This window comes from Eriocheir sinensis, chromosome 46, assembly GCF_024679095.1.
Source record: "Eriocheir sinensis breed Jianghai 21 chromosome 46, ASM2467909v1, whole genome shotgun sequence".
Lineage (NCBI taxonomy): Eukaryota > Metazoa > Arthropoda > Malacostraca > Decapoda > Varunidae > Eriocheir > Eriocheir sinensis.
The window spans coordinates 10356116-10374968 of NC_066554.1; the positions used below are offsets into that span (position 1 = coordinate 10356116).

Consider the following 18853-nt stretch of genomic DNA (forward strand, 5'->3'; position numbering starts at 1 on the left):
AGGGTCACAAAACAGTCCACGAAAATCACATAAACTTGTACGAGAGGCTTTTAAAACAGGCGAACTGAGACGCCGCGACGTTTAAGGATACGGGGTTTACTAGGTTGGTATTTCAAGACACTTTCGATTCTCAGATCAATTATTTCTAAAGGTCAAAGAGGGGGTCAGTTGGGTTCTAATGAGTGTTTCTTCAGGTTCACGGTACAGAAGAAAGGTCAAACTATCACCAGGGTCATAAAGCTACTCCTGGAAACCCCCACAACTCCTACGAAAGCCTTGTCAATAATGTGTTCTTGGGCGGCGAAATGTCTTATGATATGACCCTATTATTAGGTTGGTATTTCAAGACACTTTCGATTCTCAGATCAATTATTTCTAAAGGTCAAAGAGGGGGTCAGTTGGGTTCTAATGAGTGTTTCTTCAGGTTCACGGTACAGAAGAAAGGTCAAACTATCACCAGGGTCATAAAGCTACTCCTGGAAACCCCCACAACTCCTACGAAAGCCTTGTCAATAATGTGTTCTTGGGCTGCGACATGTCTTGTAATGTGACCCTAAGTTATTTTGCATCGCTCGGCCATAGTTTGTGATCCAATGTATTATATTTGGCTGCTTCGCCTGCTGCATGCCTGTCCCTACATGTCAGTGTGGTCTTGCTGGAGGCCGTTATTGTTACTGTTGTTGGTATTGTCAAAATATTAATCATCGGTGTGGGTATTTTTAATGATAAATGTTTATTATTATCACTATTGCTCTTATGATTGTTATTAACGTTAGTATTCATATTCATATTCATATTCATATTATTATTATTATTATTATTATTATTATTATTATTATTATTATTATTATTATTATTATTATTATTAGTAGTAGTAGTAGTAGTAGTAGTAGTAGTAGTAGTAATAGTAGTAATAATAATAATAATAATAATAATAATAATAATAATAATAATAATAATAATAATAATAATAATAATAATAATAATAATAATAATAATAATATATACTTATAGCTAATATCATGCATGCTTGTGTTGGTCTTTCGCTCCTTATCCTTTGCATGAAGCTATAGTTGTGCTTCTGGATGTAACATTATTGCAAGTAATTGATAATAATAATATTATAACTATTATTACTGTTATAATCATTATTATTTTCATTATTACAACTATTATTATGATTATTAATTTTCTTATAACTAATACTAGGAATTTTACTGTTACGATTATTCACATTATTACTATCATTGTTATTATTATTATTATTATTATTGTGTGTGTGTGTGTGTGTGTGTGTGTGTTTTCAAAATCATTATTATAATTATCGTCATTATTAATATTCTTATCATTATCAATATCGTAATTATTATTATTAACATCGTTCTTATTATTACTGAATTATTATTATTAATACTATTATTGTTATTAAAATTGCCTTTTTTATTATTATTATTCCACACTATTTGTGTATGACATATTATGCCTTTTCCAAGTTTTGGTACACAGTAAAGTGCTCAGAAGCCTCCATAGATGGTTTTCAATCTTTACGAGGGATTCACAGGATATATATTACTTACTCACACACACACACACACACACACACACACACACACACACACACACACACACGAACGTACGCACATAATGCCCATTGAAATGCTCACAAAAGGGCTCCAGAAGCATACAAATGGACGAAATGGTGTTTACATGCATGTAAATGGGGTTTAAATGTGTTCGTAAAGGATTCAGGCGGAAAAGTGTCTAGATGAACATTATATAACTGACACTTTCAACCACAATACACTTGATATTAGAACACACATGCATAGAGTGGAAACAGAAACCCCAAACACACACATAAAAAAAAAAAACATAAACACACACACACAGAAAAAAAAATCAAACACATACACACACTCCCGAAATTGACCTCTCTTTCGGCCACCTCTTTTGATTCTTTTTGTGAGCAGCGAGTAGCGGGCTTTTTTTTTTATTACTGTACTTTTTTGTGCCCTTGAGCTGTCTCCTTTGTTGTAAAAAAAAATCAAACACACACACACACACACACACACACACACACACACACACACACACACACACACACAGAGACACACACAACCGCACACAAATATTCCACCCTCCTAAAATGGACGTACAACACAAAAACGGAAAAATCTGCGGTAGGTGAAGGAAGGAAAACCCGACGGACACGAACAGTTCAAGGTAAAAAAAAGTGAAGGCAGACGGAAAAGAAACGTGTGTGACCTCACGAAACGCGGTGCAACTTTTAGCTCCCAGTTCCCTAAAGTTTCGACCAGTTTTATTTGAATTTTCCAAACTTCAAACTTCGGTCCACGCGATTCATAAATTACGGCTTCCACACGCAGCTATTTATTTCCCCAGTCCCTCTCCCTTACACTCAATATGTATGAAAGTGTGTGTGTGTGTGTGTGTGTGTGTGTGTGTGTGTGTGTACTTTACATCCCCGCCTATAGCGCTGGTAGGCTTTCTTCAGGGGACAGATGGTCGGCCCAAGCTCGTCGTGGCGCAGGCAATTTTTTACAGTGGCGCCAGTTATGCTTGGCTCATGCTGCCCCCCGGAACTCATTCTTGATTCACTGGACGGTTTCTTGTAGAGTCCGGGTTGATGGGTGGTCTTCTGGACAGCATATGGGTACTCTTAGGCCACTCGGCGGTGACTGAAATATCCCAGGTGGTAGCGTGGGGATTCGAATCGACGTTGTCCATGGCGTGGTGAATATGAGCCCAGCACGCTAACCACTCAGCCACCGCCTACCCATATGTGTGTGTGTGTGTGTGAGAGAGAGAGAGAGAGAGAGAGACACAGAAACACAAACAACCAGAGATACACAGGCGGACAGACAGACAGATAGACAGAGGCAGTAGGTAGAAGGAAAGTCAGGTGGGACAAAACAAAAATGACAGGAGGGGAAGCAGATATCCCACGAGACAGACGGAGGGACCAACTCGCCTTGATCATCCCATAATTTTATGCGGGAGAACGAGACAGGGACGCACGTGGACGAAAAATAAATAAAAGGGACGAATCAATTCCCGTAAGACTCAAAGTTTTTTTATCAGAAAACAAAAGTTGCTCCCGAGAAGTCGAAAACTCGCCCCATGAAGCCTGCCCGCTCTCTCTCTCTCTTCTCTGTCTGTCTGTCTGTCTGTCTATACGTTTGTCTCTCTCTCTCTCTCTCTCTCTCTCTCTCTCTCTCTCTCTCTCTCTCTCTCTCTCTCTCTCTCTCTCTCTCTCTCTCTCTCTCTCTCTCTCTCTCTCTCTCTCTCTCTCTCTCTCTCTCTCTCTCTCTCTTGCTTTATTCAACTGGGCGTCTGTGTTTAATAAAAGAGAACAGCGCCTTAGTTTACGACTCTCTCTCTCTCTCTCTCTCTCTCTCTCTCTCTCTCTCTCTCTCTCTCTCTCTCTCTCTCTCTCTCTCTCTCTCTCTCTCTCTCTCTCTCTCTCTCTCTCTCTCTCTCTCTCTCTCTCTCTCTCTCTCTCTCTCTCTCTCTCTCTCTCTCTCTCTCTCACTCTACCTGTAACTCATATTCTACCTCTACTTGTATGCTTTTCGTATCTACAACTATCTCTATATCTGTCTTTCTACCTCTTCTACTTTATTTCTACGCCTGGCTTAACCTCTAACTCCTATTCTTCCTTTTCCTCTACTCTCTTTTAACTCTACCTCTACTTCTAACCACTACGTCTAGCTTAACCTCTACCTCTTACTCCTACTCTACCTCTACCCTTTTAGTCTCAACCTCAGACTCTACTATAAAAAAAAAATAGTCATTATCTCTCAACGTTCTCTCGCACTCCGCATAGTCATCTATTTAATAATTTTTACCGCGAACCTGCCGGCGGCGTTGCCCACCTTGAGGCCCTTAATTATCCATCCATGTAATCAGGTGGCTCCAATGGCTCTAAATTCACCTATCTAGTATTTATCAAACACATTTTTCCGGCGTGTGTATAGCCGGGTGACGTGCACGAGGTTACATTATCCGGGAAGGTGGATGGCGCGCTTTGTTACACGCGGAACCCACGGATGAGGAAACAGACAGACAAGGATAGAGAGAGAGAGAGGACAAAATTTTCCTCATTCCTGCCGGGTCGCGAGCAGCAGCAGCAGCACCCCCGTGACCCTGGGATCTCATTAGCCCAGCGTGAAGCGTGAAATGCGTCATCTAATTACTGCCAGACAACAAAAGAAATCAACGCGGTATTGTTTTCTTTTTCTCTCTTTTCATTGGCGGGCGTTTTGTTGTCCCTTCGGTGTTCCTGGAATGGATGAATGTGTGTTTATGATTCTTGTGGAAGTTTGTGTATGTTTTTTTTTTTGTGTGTGTGTGTGTGCGTGTGTGTATGTATATGTATGAATGTTGGTATGTTACTATGTATTCGTTAGCTTTGTCCACTCGTTCGTCTCTCTCTCTCTCTCTCTCTCTCTCTCTCTCTCTCTCTCTCTCTCTCTCTCTCTCTCTCTCTCTCTCTCTCTCTCTCTCTCTCTCTCTCTCTCTCTCTCTCTCTCTCTCTCTCTCTCTCTCTCTCTCTCTCTCTCTCTCTCTCTCTCTCTCTCTCTCTCTCTCTCTCATCTCTCTCTCTCTTGCTCGAATGTTTAGCAGAAACCGAATCTCTCCTTTCACTTCGGAATTCAACCTCAGCTTATTCTCTTCGTCTGTTGCTCGGATAATGACTCACTCGCTCATTAATTCGCTCTGTCACTCATTTCTACACTTGCACACTCATTCACTCTCATTCTCTCACTCACGACAACTCTTGCGCTTAATATAATTGTCGCCGCGTGGTTCTTTTATAGGGACAGTTGCAGTGGTTCTTCTATCGCGCCAAACCCTCGGGAGAAACGAGCTGATATTCGAAGATGTCCACTGAGGTCATGCAAGGAAAACAACATCATTTTTCATCCTCCTTTCATCACCATTTTTCCTAATTCTTCCTCTCCTCTCCTCTACTTCTCTCTTTCCTCATCATTTCTTCGTTTATCTTCAGCTTCCTTTCTTCTTTCTTCTCTCCCTCCTCACTTTCAGTACCACCCTCGTATCAATATCAGTCTTCTAATTACTTCTTCCTCGAGCCATCTCACTTCTCTTCCTCTCCTGTATTTCCTTCCATGACCGCCTCTCTATCGCTCCCCCCTCTACCTGTGTACTTCTTGCGATCGTCACTTGTTTTTTCTTCTTCCTCTGATCCCTTGCTCCTTCACCAACGCTGCCTCTTCTCTTGTACTTCCTTCCTTGATCACCGTAGCCATCCCCGTGTCGCCAAAATCTCACCCTCCCTATGACTCTCTCGCCCTCTCTATCGTTCTCTCCGACCGAAACACCCTCTTTGTCATTCACGCGGGGACAAATGACGTAAAGACAACCCTTTCTGAGGAACTGCTTGAGAAATACCGTCGCATGATCAAGCAGTATAAACGTAAAACGGATGCCAGTAACATCATAATCTCAGAAATACTCCCGAGGGTCGCTGCCGAGTCTAGCTTTTACAGTAAGGCCTTCAGCACAAACAACAGACTTCAGTCCCTTTGCTCACAAGAAAACGTCCAGTTCGCTAACTTGTGGAACAGTTTTTACTACGATTCAGACTTGTTCCTTGCTGATGGCATCCACTTAAACCCTGTTGGAGCAGCCCGTTTCGGGAGGCCGCTCTGTGACCAAGTGGCTCTTCGAAAGCCAAAAAACGTGGAGGCGAGAACACCGGCAGCTCCACCGCAAGGGAGCACTCGACCCGCGAAACCCCCGACTCGAATCACATTAAAGCTTGCTATGTAAACGCTCACAGCCTACGTAACAAATTTGAAGACTTAGAAGTCCTCGCAGCTACAAATCATTATCACATCATTGGAGTCACAGAATCTTGGATAGACACTTCAAATAGAAATTTCATTGCGGAATATAGATTACCGGGTTATGCCAACTTTAGTCATGAAAGAGAGAACAGACAGGGTGGAGGCGTTATCTTTTATATCCACAACTCTCTCCATCCACTAGCCGTGAAAACAGATATTATAACCAATGTAGACATGGTCTTCATTGAAATTGAAAATAAGGCTCGTAAAATAGTAATTGGACTTATCTACAGACCGCCAAGGCAGACTCTTGATATTGACCACGCATTAAGCGAATTATTATTAGAAACAAGTAGCAGTTGCGAGGCAGTAATTGTTGGGGACTTTAACTTGCCAGTGAAAAGATGGGGTGAACCGTTGAACTGTCATACAGGGCTCGACCTGTACACAAATTTACTAGAAAGTGATTTGCATCAACACGTTCAAGAACCGACTCGGGAAAATAATATACTTGACCTTATCTTTTCAACGACAGCTGATCTAGTTAACGAAGTAAATGTTGGTCCAATTTTTAGTTCTAGCGATCACCGAACAATCACATTCAGCATCAATATGAAAGAAAGTAAAGTAACTCCTAGTAAAGAAAAGGTGCCTGATTATCAGAGCGAATTTCGTAAGACTCCGATCAATTCTAAATAATTCTGACTGGACTGAAATCACGGCGGAAACAGATATTGATAAATCTTGGGGGGCCTTCACCACAATATTGAACAATGCCATAAGCATATGCGTACCCTATCGTAACAGACGTTCAGCTTCTAAGAAGAAACCCAAATGGTGGAATAACGAAATTCAAAATAGCCTATCTCTTAAAAAACGCGTATACAGTAGGTACATATCATCTCAGAGCGAGGCTGACAAACTAGAGTTGGACAGAATTCGCCGCGAAACCAAGAAATTAATAAAACGAAGCAAGAAAAATCTTGAAGAATATATAGCGGAAACAAGTAAATCTAATCCTAAAGAATTTTTCAGCTATGTAAATAATAAAAAGTCACTCACTTGTGGTATCGGACCGCTTGCAAATGAAAATGGTAACCACACGAACGATGAAAATGGAATGGCTACAATCCTAAATAACTTTTTCGCATCCGTATTTACCGACGAAGATTGTTTATCACCTCAACCGCCGGAGGTTAGAAGGACCGAAAAGATGTTAAGTGGCGTGCTCATCGTAGAAAGTGACATTTTACGCACAATTGAAAAGATTAAAGTAAGCAAAGCTCCTGGTCCAGACAAAATTACCCTAGGGTCTTAAAGAAATCAAACATCAAATTTGTAAACCGCTCTCCATCATATTCAATAAATCTTTAACAGCTGGAAAAGTTCCGTCGGATTGGAAACTTGCAAATGTCACACCAATTTTCAAAAAGGGGGACAAGTCTCATCCAGGAAACTATCGACCAATTAGCCTGACATCTATTGTTTGTAAGTTAATGGAGACTATCATTCGCGACAATATGGTGAAATTCTTCGAAGAAAATAATATAATAAATAATTCGCAACATGGCTTCCGTAGTAAACGTTCGTGTTTGACTAACTTACTTGATTTTTTTCACTATATTGTTGAGGTGTTCAATGAAAGCAGATCAGTAGATATCATATATCTGGATTTTCAAAAGGCATTTGATAAGGTCCCCCACCAACGATTGCTCAGCAAACTACTGGCGCACGGTATCTCGGGTAACATTCACAATTGGCTTGCGGACTGGCTCTCTGAGCGGAAACAGAGAGTAGTTCTAAACGGTGTTACATCTAACTGGCTCGATGTCAAAAGCGGCGTACCTCAAGGATCAGTGCTTGGCCCCATGCTCTTCTTAATTTATGTTAATGATATCGATGATGGGCTCACTTGCAAAGTATCAAAATTTGCTGATGACACCAAAATTGCTAGTAAAGTAACTGCGATACTCGACGAAGAAGCTTTACAATCAGATATAGATCGACTTGCACGTTGGGCCAATCAATGGCAAATGAAATTTAACGTTGACAAATGTAAAGTGTTGCACATCGGAAAAAATAACAATCGCGTTCGGTACGTAATGAATGGCCAACAACTTTCTGCAGTAAGTAAAGAAAAGGATCTTGGAATCACTATATCAAGCGATTTAAAGCCCGGTCAGCATTGTTCAGAGGTAGTTAAAACTGCAAACAAATTGGTTGGCTTCATCGGACGAGTCTTTAATAATAAATCGGAAAAAGTAATATTAAAACTGTATAATTCGTTGGTTCGACCCCGTCTAGAGTACTGTGTACAGTTTTGGTCTCCCTACTACAGAAAAGACATAGAAAAGTTGGAACGGGTCCAACGAAGAGTAACAAAGATGATTCCTAGGTTGAGAAATTTGTCATATGAACAAAGGCTTAAAGAAGTAAATTTATTCAGCCTATCAAAACGAAGAATGCGAGGCGATCTAATAGAAGTGTTTAAAATGTTCAAAGGATTCAGTGATATTAATGCGGAAGATTACTTTACAATTGATCGATCAAATAGAACAAGAAGAAATCACAATTTGAAGATAAGTGGTAAAAGATTCTCGTCGCACGAAGCTAAACACTTCTTCTTCAATCGAGTTGTTAATGTTTGGAACTCTCTACCTTGTGATGTCGTTGATAGTACAACAGTTACGGCCTTCAAGAATAGATTAGACAAGTGTTTTGAATCCAACCAGCAACTTAGATATTACTCATTGTCGTAATAACGTTAAGTTCTTTCGAATACTGGTGTCCTTGTCCGCTTTTATCGCCCGGTTAGTGGTAGCAGTAATGGTAGTTCTTTCCTCTTTCCTACATAAATTCCATGCAGTTTTTCCATGCTGCATGGTTCTTTTTCCTTTCCTGCCAGCTTTGGCTGGAGGGATGGGGGGGGTGGGGAGGAGCCTTCGCCTTTGCTGTCCTTCATCTTCCACCTTTGATTAGATAGTTAGTGTAGCTTGTCACAAACAACCTCGTAAGGACCAGCAGGTCTGCTGTTGTTTGTTCTTCCTTTGTGTTCCTTTGTGTTCCTCTTCCTGTACTTCTTACGATCATGGTTTTTTTCTCCCTCCGCTTCTCCCTCTTCATTTGACCCATTTTCTGATCATGGGTTTTTTTTCTACCTCCGCTTCTCCCTCTTTCTTTGACCCATTTTCTTTCTTCATCGCCCTAGCATCCCAGTGTCAACAAAATCTCACCCTTACAATAACTATCTCGACCTCTCTATCGTTTCCCCGTCTTCCTGTACTTCCTTCCTTCCTTCCTTCCTTCTACACCACCTTGAGTCACCGCCAATACCTCGCCGCATCACAGGTATTTTCCCCTCACCTAACTTTCACTCCATCACCACACGGCGCGGCCCGGAGAGTAATATGTCAGGAGCAGCGGACGCCTCATTTCCCCGGATGCTGGTTAATTTTCCAGGAATTTAAATAGCACTCGAGCACTTCCCGGTGAGAGAGATCAAAAAGAGATTAAAGAAAGTGGCGAGCGAGCGATATGGTGGTGTCATAATCTAATCGCGAAAGCATTGATCATTTCATGTCTTATAAGCCCCACCACCACCACCACCACCACCACTACTATGGCCATCACGACCACCACCATCACCACCACCACCACTACCACCACCACCACTACTATGGCCATCACTACCACCACCATCACCACCACTGCCATCACCATCACAACCACCATCCTGTCTCATGCTCCACCACCCCGTAAACCTTCTCTTGCCTTCTCGTCGTCCTCCTCCTCCTCCTCCTCGTCCTCTCCGTTTCGTCCTGCGGGCCTGACTAATGGCTCCTCGCAACCTGAATTGCCTTGCGACGCACCAATTTTTCATAAAAGGTTTCATCCATATTTTAGCCAGCCAAGGGTAGAGTGGTTGAGGGCGGGTCACGACCTCAAAACACTACCCCTAATTGTATTCATTATGCCTCCTGCCCTCCCTCCCTCCCTCCCAGCCCCTGATCTCTCTCTCTCTCTCTCTCTCTCTCTCTCTCTCTCTCTCTCTCTCTCTCTCTCTCTCTCTCTCTCTCTCTCTCTCTCTCTCTCTCTCTCTCTCTCTCTCTCTCTCTCTCTCTCTCTCTCTCTCTCTCTCTCTCTCTCTCTCTGTCGGTATATTCCAAGTGAGTCGTTTGATGTGGCCAAAATAACATTAAAAAGGAAGAGAGAGAGTGTGGAGGAAGAAGTTCAGTGATTTATGGTCCCGGTAAGATGGATCAAAAAAAAGGTAGACAGTTCTTCCCTCGACCAGGTAGTAATAAATACCTTCACTGATTTAGAGCTTCGATAAAAATGAATTGGGTGTTTGATATCCGCTTGCTTTTATTTCTCTCTCCCTCTCTCCCTCTCTCTCTCTCGCGCCTCTCCCTCGTTTATTATATATATCCATCGTTCGTGATTTATAGCAGTTGGAAAAGAGCAAGAAAATTGTTATAAAACCGTTTCCTGGCAGTGATTAATGTCTATTGTATGATTCAGGGAGAATACGACATTAGCGACCTACCTCCCTGCCCTCTCCCTGCTTACCTTCCCTCCCTCCCTTCTTCACAGCCTTTACCCTAATACCCTCTGCCTCCCTTTCCTTCCTTAATGCCTTTCCAGCCACGGTTTCCCCTACTTCTCCCTGTCTCCTCCCTACCCTTTCCCTCCCTTTCCTTCCATATTGCCTTTCCAGCCCCGGTTTCCCCTACTTCTCCCTGTCTCCTCCCTACCCTTTCCCTCCCTTCCTTCCCTTAATGCCTTTCCAGTCCCGGTTTCCCCTACTTCTCCCTGTCTCCTCCCTACCGTTTCCCTTCCTTCCCTCCTTTCCCTCTTACCCCCTGCCTCTCTTACCTCTCATTAAATACCTTTCTACCCTCAGTGTCCCCTCCTTTCCTCCATACCATTTGCCTATACCTACTTACTCTCCCTTTCCTCCCTTAATGCTTTTATAATTCCTTTTAGTCTCCTTCCCTCCCTACCCTTTGACTGCCTTCCCTCCTTCCCTCCCTCTGCCTCCTTCCCTCGCTTTCCCTCCTTCCCTCCCTTCCCTTTGACTTCCTTCCCTCACTCCCTCCCTCTGCCTCTGCCTTTCTACTCTCTCTCTCTCTTCCCTCCTTCCCTCCCTTCCCTTTGCCTTCCTTCCCTCCCTCCCTCTGCCTCTGCCTTCTACCTCGTCTTCTCCTTCCCTCCCTACCCTTTGCCTTCCTTCCTCCTCCCCTCCTCTGCCTCTGCCTTCTACTTCTCTCTCTCTTCCCTCCTTCCCTCCCTTCCCTTTGCCTTCCTTCCCTCCCTCCCTCCCTCTGCCTCTGCCCTTCTACCCTCTCTCTACCCTCCTTCCCTTTGACTGCCTGCCCTCCGTCCCTCCCTCTGCCTCTGCCTTTCTACTCTCTCTCTCTTCCCTCCTTCCCTCCTTTCCCTTTGCCTTCCTTCCCTCCCTCCCTCCCTCTGCCTCTGCCCTTCTACCCTCGCTCTCCCCTCCTTCCCTCCCTACCCTTTGCCTTCCTTCCCTCCCTCCCTCCCTCTGCCTCTGCCCTTCTACCCTCGCTCTTCCGTCCTTCCCTCCCTACCCTTTGACTTCCTTCCCTCCTTCCCTCCCTCTGCCTCTGCCCTTCTACCCTCGCTCTTCCCTCCTTCCCTCCCTACCCTTTGCCTTCCTTCCCTCCCTCCCTCCCTCTGCCTCTGCCTTTCTACTCTCTCTCTTCCTCCCCTCCCCTCCTTTGCCTTCCTACCATCACTCCCTATCTCTGCCTCTGCCCTTCTACCCTCGCTCTTCCCTCCTTCCCTCCCTACCCTTTGCCTTCCTTCCCTCACTCACTCCCAGCCTTTATCTTCTGCCTTCCTTTCCTTCCATTATGCCTCCGCTCTCCTCTGTTCCCCTTCTGGCCCATTCCCTCGTACCGTTTGCCCTTCTTCCCTCCCTCTCCCTCGCCCCTGTCTGACCCGCCGCACTAATGATGGAGGAAACAACGTGACGAACCTATTTTTGGGAAGGATCATTTTTTTACGTGTTCGGCGGGGTATCAAATTCGGCGTTCAGTCGCTGTTTATAGGCGGAGTTATTTGCATCGGCGCTGGAATTATTTATTGACGAGCGCGGAAAATATATGATGAGGCGGACCAAGGTGACGGTGATGATAATAATAATAATAATAATAATAATAATAATAATAATAATAATAAAAATAATAAAAATAATAATAATAATGATGATGCTGGTAATAATGGCGCTTAATTATTCGATTTATTTCTTAATTAAAGCGTCGTCGGTGCCGGAGGGAAACAATGACCTTAATGAAATATGAATAATGTTAATATCCTTTTGATGCTGCGAGCGTGTACACGTATGTGCGTGGGTGCTTGTGTGTGTGTGTGTGTGTGTGTGTGTGTGTGTGTGTGTGTGTGTGGGGGGGGGGGGGTGGGGGGGGGTTGCCATTGTCACACACACACACACACACACACACACACACACACACACACACACACATGTAATATCGGCGGCAGGGCAGGGGCAGGGAGACAAACGCGGCGTGACTGAGGTGGCGGCTCGATGCGGGGGTGAATGTATTAACAGCCTGGGTTAATATAGGGAAGCAAGCAATACCCGTAATGGTTCGGCTGTATCAGTGGGAACATAGCCCGCCCGCTCCCTCCAGGCTCTCTCTCTCTCTCTCTCTCTCTCTCTCTCTCTCTCTCTCTCTCTCTCTCTCTCTCTCTCTCTCTCTCTCTCTCTCTCTCTCTCTCTCTCTCTCTCTCTCTCTCTCTCTCTCTCTCTCTCTCTTAGGACAGACCACCTAGTTTGGGCCTTCAGGCGTATGTGGTCTGTTTATCTCTCTCTCTCTCTCTCTCTCTCTCTCTCTCTCTCTCTCTCTCTCTCTCTCTCTCTCTCTCTCTCTCTCTCTCTCTCTCTCTCTCTCTCTCTCTCTCTCTCTCTCTCTCTCTCTCTCTCTCTCTCTCTCTCTCTCTCTCTCTCTCTCTCTCTCTCTCTCTCTCTCTCTCTCTTGCTGGCCTTCCAATTCTAACTTTTCCCTCCAGCTTAATTGTTCTTTCGTTCCTCTCCCTTACCGTCCCTCGCCTCCTTGATCTCATTCCTCTCCCCTTTTTTTCAATATCTTCCCGCAGTTTTCCTTTTTTACCCTCACCCTTGCCTTCCTCAGTCGTCACCCACTGCCTTTTACTTCCCTCCTGCTTACTAAATGCCCTTCTCCTTCCTCTCCCTTTCATTTACAGATTACCTCCTTGCAATGCTTACTTCGGGGTTCCTCTCCCTTTATTAAACGATATTTCTGTTTCGTGTCTTATTTTCTTTTGCTCGTTTCTCGTTATGGTTTTAGTTTTGTACGTTTTCTTTTGCGTTTTTTTTTTTGTATTTTTCAGCTTTTGTCGCTTTGGTTATTTCAGTCTTTTCTCTTTAGTTTTATCGCTAACTCAATGATTATAGTTTTGTATATTTTACTTTGCGTTTTTTTTCCTCTATTTTTAGCTATTGTCTCTATGGTTATTTCTGTCTTTCCTCTTTAGTTTTATCGCTAACCCAATGATTATTTTTACTCGCCTTCCTTCATGGTATAACTTTTTTTTTGCTTTCTCTTTTCCTCTACTCTAGCGTACATTCCCTCTCATTATTTAGTGTTTCTGTCAACTCTAATCTTTTCCCTTTCTTTTTTTTCTTCTGTTTCTCCCAATGATTATTTTTACTCGCTCTAACTCTACTTTTTTTGCTCTCTCTCTTTCTCTTCTCTAGCGTACATTCCTTGTCATTATTTAGTGTTTCTGTCAACTCTAATCTTTCCCCTTTCTTTTTTCTTCTGTTCTCCCAATGATTATTCTTACTTACGCTATAGCTCAACCTTTCCCCTTCTGGTTCTCTCCTCTAGCATACCTTCCCTTACCTTCTTTAGACCTCCTGACAACCTCAATCTCTCTCCTTTCCTCTATCTTCCTTTCCTCCTCTCTGCTTCTCTATCCAAGCAAACTTTTCCCTACTCTTTCTCCTTTCTTTTTTTCCCTTCTTTCACTCAACGACTCCACTTTTTGGTTCCTTTGTTCCTTTTCTTGCCCACTTTCGCCTGACCTGACCTCGCCCACTTGGCTCTCTAGTCAGCACTAACGCAACATTTATACGAGTTTGTTTTACGAGAAACTTTTTCAATATCCGGGCCGCTTCTTGGACCCGTCTCCCGGCCCAGATATAAAGGACTCATAAATTTTACTCCCACAGTCCCACTTAGTAAGGAAAATGCATCTCCTCCTCCTCCTCCTCCTCCTCGTCCTCGTCCTCCTCCTTCTTCCTCCTCCTCCATTTTCCCCTTTTCCTCTTGCTTCTTACTCATAAAGCTCTCCGTTACTTTTCTCATTTTCCTACAATATCTTTTTCCTCCTTCTCTTCCTTCTCCTCCCTTTCTCCTATTACTTCCTTTTTCCTCGTCCTCTTCGCCCTCGTCCTCGTCCTCGTCCTCCTCATCTTCTTCTTCTTCTTCGTATTCTTTGTAATCCTCTTTTTTCTCCTCTTCTTCTTCTTCCTCTTCTTCTTGTTTTTCTTGTTCTTCTTGTTTTTCTTCATCATCTTCTTAGTCTTCCTCTTCTTCTTCTTCTTCTTCTTCTTCGTCTTCTTCTTCATCCTCGACTTTTTCCTCCTCCTCCTCCTCTTCCTCCTACCTCCCCTACACCTCCTCACAACACTGTGGTGCACATACAACTCCTTCCTAACTGTATTAAGCTCCTTCTTAACCTTACTACACATAATTTACATATTATTTTCCAAGAAGTGTACTAGGAGGTCCTTGTTTTCAGGCTGATTTTCTTTCATTGTTTCGGTCCGTACATTCCCGCCGCGGCGTACACCCAGCCGCGCGGAGGGCGAAATTCCCTGGAGACCCTTTGTTTTTTTCCTCCCCTACCCGGCCGCGTGAATCCCCTAGAGGGAAGTCTATAGAGAACACCTGCCCGAGCCAGACAGGAGGGAGTAAATCGTTCCCACCTGACCTACTGCCACTCATTCTCTCTGAAGTTAAAAGGTAACAAAACATATCAAAAGATAACAATAAAAGATATGGCTTCATCACTACGCAAATGCCCCGGGTGCAAAGGACGCTTCGCCCCACAATATTTTGATAAGGGGGCGGAGTCATGTAGACACTGTCAAATGGAAAAGAAGATCTCAGATTTAGAGAGGGGTTTAACCGAGTGCCTTAAAGCGTTGAACCAACGTCCCCCTCTACCCGCTCTCACCCCCGCTGCTTCTTCCTCTTCTTCTTCTTCCTCTTCCTCTTCTTCTCCTTTGCCTTCCTCTTCTTCTCTTACTCCGACGGACCCCACCCCTTCTTCATCTCCTCCTCCTCTCCTCCACCGTCCCAGGGGTCCGGACGAGCCATAGCCCTGGGTGAGGTCTTCTTCTTATTCTTCCTCTTCTTCTTCTTCTTCTTCTTCTTCTTCTTCTTCTTCTTCATCTTCTTCCTCTACTTGTGTTACCGCTTCCACAGCGTGCCCATCCATCTCCTTCTCGTCCCCCACGTCCTCCTCCTCCTCCTCCTCCCCCCCCTCCTCATCGTCCCCCTCCTCCTCCTCCTCCTCCTCCTCTTCCCTCTCCTCCTCCTCTTCCTCCTCTGCTTCTTCTTCTCCTTCTTCTTCTTCTTCTTCTTCTTCTTCTTCTTCTTCTTCTGCTTCCACCTCCGCTGCCCGCTCATCCATCTCCTCGTCCCCCTCGTCCTCCTCCTCCTCTGCCTCCTCCTCCTCCTCTGCTGCTTCTACGCCTTCTTCATCTTTTTCCTCTCATTCTTCCTCCTCCTCGTCCTCCTCCTCCTCCTCCTCCTCCTCCTCCTCCTCCTCCTCCTCCTCCTCTTCCTCCTCCTCCTCCTCCTCCTCCTCCTCCTCATCATCATCATCATCATCATCATCATCATCATCATCATCTCCTTCTTCTTCTTCTTCTCCTGCTTCTTCTTCTTCTTCCTTCTCTTCACCTCCTTCTTCCTCCTCCTCCTCCTCCTCCTCCTCCTCCTCCACCTCCTCCTCCTAACCTCTAGTTTGCAGTCGTAGACGGAAGAACAACCTCCCAGCCGTCTCCTGTGAATAAGGATCACACTTCAACGTATCAGAATCAACACCAAGGTTAACATAAAACTGGTGGGTGACAGCATTGTTAGAGAACAACTGACTGAGTTCTGTGGACGAAGTATCAAGAACAGAAGACGCTACTGTATTCCTGGTGCAAAACTACAAGATATAAAAGAAGCGGTAGACCTCGTCTCAGACCGCACGGAGCAGGACACACTCTTTGTTTTGCACGCTGGCACGAACCACGTTCAAACAATGTCCACGGAGGAAATTATAGCTGACTACCGACGAGTAATCCGCCGCTTCAAGGAAAAGTCAAGCCACATCATTGTCTCAGGGATTCTTCCGAGAATCAACGCCTTCACAGGCTTCCACAGAAAGGCGTCGAACATCAACAACAGATTGAAGCACCTCTGCCAGAACGAGGAAGTTTCGTTCGCAAGTCAGTGGGATCATTTCTATGATATCCCCGACCTTTTCCGTCCTGACGGTCTTCACCTCAATGCGATTGGCTCAGCACGGCTTGGTAGGTTGCTGAACGAGGAGGTACTTTTACTCAAAAACTCCGAGCGCGGGAGGGGCACCAAAGTATCGTAAACAACCAACCAGTAGGGACCGCTCATTACACACCAAGGCCCCAACAGTGAACACAAGCAGACACCAGACTACTGTGCCGCGAAGCATTGAAGTCAAGTAGGACATTTCTGTACTATACACCAACGAGCGGAGCTTAATACCCCAACTGGATGAGTTACTTGCCTATGTTGACGTAGAAAGTCCGGTCTTGATTGCCATCACAGAAACGTGGGCCACCTCTGTCCACCTTATGACCGAATTCTCAATTCCGGGATACGAGCTTCTACAAAAACAGACTTCACAAGAAGGAGGATGTGTCATCTGTTACGTCAAGAACAAATACCCTGCCGTGGAAATAACCAAAGAAGACTCAGAGAAATATGACACTGTATATGTTGAACTGGAGACTAGCAAGCACAACAAAATAACGATTGGAACCGTTTACAGACCTCCAAAGCAACAAGCAGCGGACGACGAAGCGCTGTACGAGGAAATTCACACCATAACACAAAACAAACAGTCAGTCATTATCAGGGACTTTAACTGTTCCAACATTGACTGGACCACGATGATTGGAGATCAGGAGGTAACAGATTGCTCGAAATGTTAGAGGACAATTTTCTTACTCAGATTGTTACCCAACCGACGAGGAAAATAACTTATTAGACCTAGTACTCGTGAGTGATTCAGATCTCACACGTGAATGTCAAGTCGGCGAAAAACTGGATGGTTGCGACCATCACCTAATCCGCCTAAAATTCAGAACAGACCATGAACTCACCGAAAACATGTCCAAGATTCCAGACTACAAAAAAGCCAATTTTAACTTCGCTCGTGAGCTGCTAACCCAGACAACTTGGGAACCCATGAACCTCACTCCGGTGGACGGCGCGTGGAACGGCTTTAGAACGAACTCCTGGAGGTAGAAGACGACTGTTCCCATGAAGACAAGGAGAACAAATAATGCCACAAGCACACCGTGGATGACTACCCAAGTTCGACGGGCGATTAATTTGAAGAAGAGAAAATACAACTTGCTAAAGGAAAACAGCACTGACGAGGCACGCGAACAGTACCATCAAAGCCTCAGAGCTTGCAGAACACTCATTCGCCAGAGTAAACGTGACTATGAAAAGCAAATTGCACGCGAAGCCAAGTCCAACCCGAAAAAGTTCTTCACGTATATAAGAACCAAAAAGAAGACAAAAAGCAATATCGGTCCCCTAAAAGATGAAAGTGACGTACTAACACAGGACAGTAGACAAATGGTCGAAATCCTAAACAGGAACTTCGCGTCTGTGTTCACGGTCGAGAATACCCAGTCCGTACCCGAGCCCTTCCCCACCGATGGGAATCACTCCCTAGAAATTGGTACAATCGACGAACAGGATGTGAAAAAGTACCTAGACAAACTCGAGACAAACAAGTCTACCGGACCCGACGACTTGTCACCCAGGCTGCTCAAGGAACTCAAGCAGCAAATCCTCAAACCACTCACCGCCATCTACAATCTGTCACTACAACAAAACAAAGTCCCGAAAGACTGGAAACAAGCGAACGTAACACCGATCTACAAAAAGGGAGACAAAAGTGTGGCCCTAAACTACAGACCAATCAGCTTGACCTCAGTGGCCGGAAAAATCCTCGAGAAGATCATCAGAGACAAACTCGTTAGGTTCCTTGAAGACAACAACATCATTTCCGATGCTCAGCACGGTTTCAGGAACAAGCGCTCATGCTTAACCAATTTATTGGACTTCTTCCAAGGTATCTATGAAAACTGGGATAATCATATCCCCAGTGATGTTATATATCTAGACTTTCAGAAAGCCTTTGACAAAGTGCCACATGAAAGACTCCTCAAGAAACTTAAGTCGGCGGGATTAGGCGACGATCTGACAGCGTGGATCAAAGACTGGCTCACTGAAAGAAAACAACGAGTTGTACTCAACGGACAGGCCTCCAGTGGCTCCCGGTCACAAGTGGAGTGCCACAGGGGTCAGTGCTGGGACCCATACTTTTCATCATATATATCAACGACCTAGAACTAGGATTAAAATCCAATCTTTCAAAATTTGCCGACGACACAAAGGTGGGTGGGAAGGCCCTCACAACGACAGACTGCGAAATTATCCAGAGAGACCTGGACCAGATCACTCGGTGGTCAGAAAAATGGCAGATGTCCTTCAACACTACCAAATGTAAAGTAATGCATATCGGATCCAGAAACAGCAACCACATATACCACATGGGTGGCGAACCACTACATGTTGTGCAAGAGGAAAGAGACCTCGGGGTCACCATCAGCAGTGACTTGAAACAAACAAAACACTGCAAGTCCGCCTGTAAGAAAGCCAATACAATGC

At 44.6% G+C, this 18853-nt stretch overlaps 1 protein-coding gene across 1 annotated transcript in view; it reads left to right on the plus strand.

Moving 5' to 3' along the window:
* Positions 1-18853, plus strand: part of LOC126980934 (metabotropic glutamate receptor 7-like) — a 200819-nt gene that overhangs the window by 148801 nt on the left and 33165 nt on the right. The gene's annotated exons all lie outside the window — the stretch shown is intronic.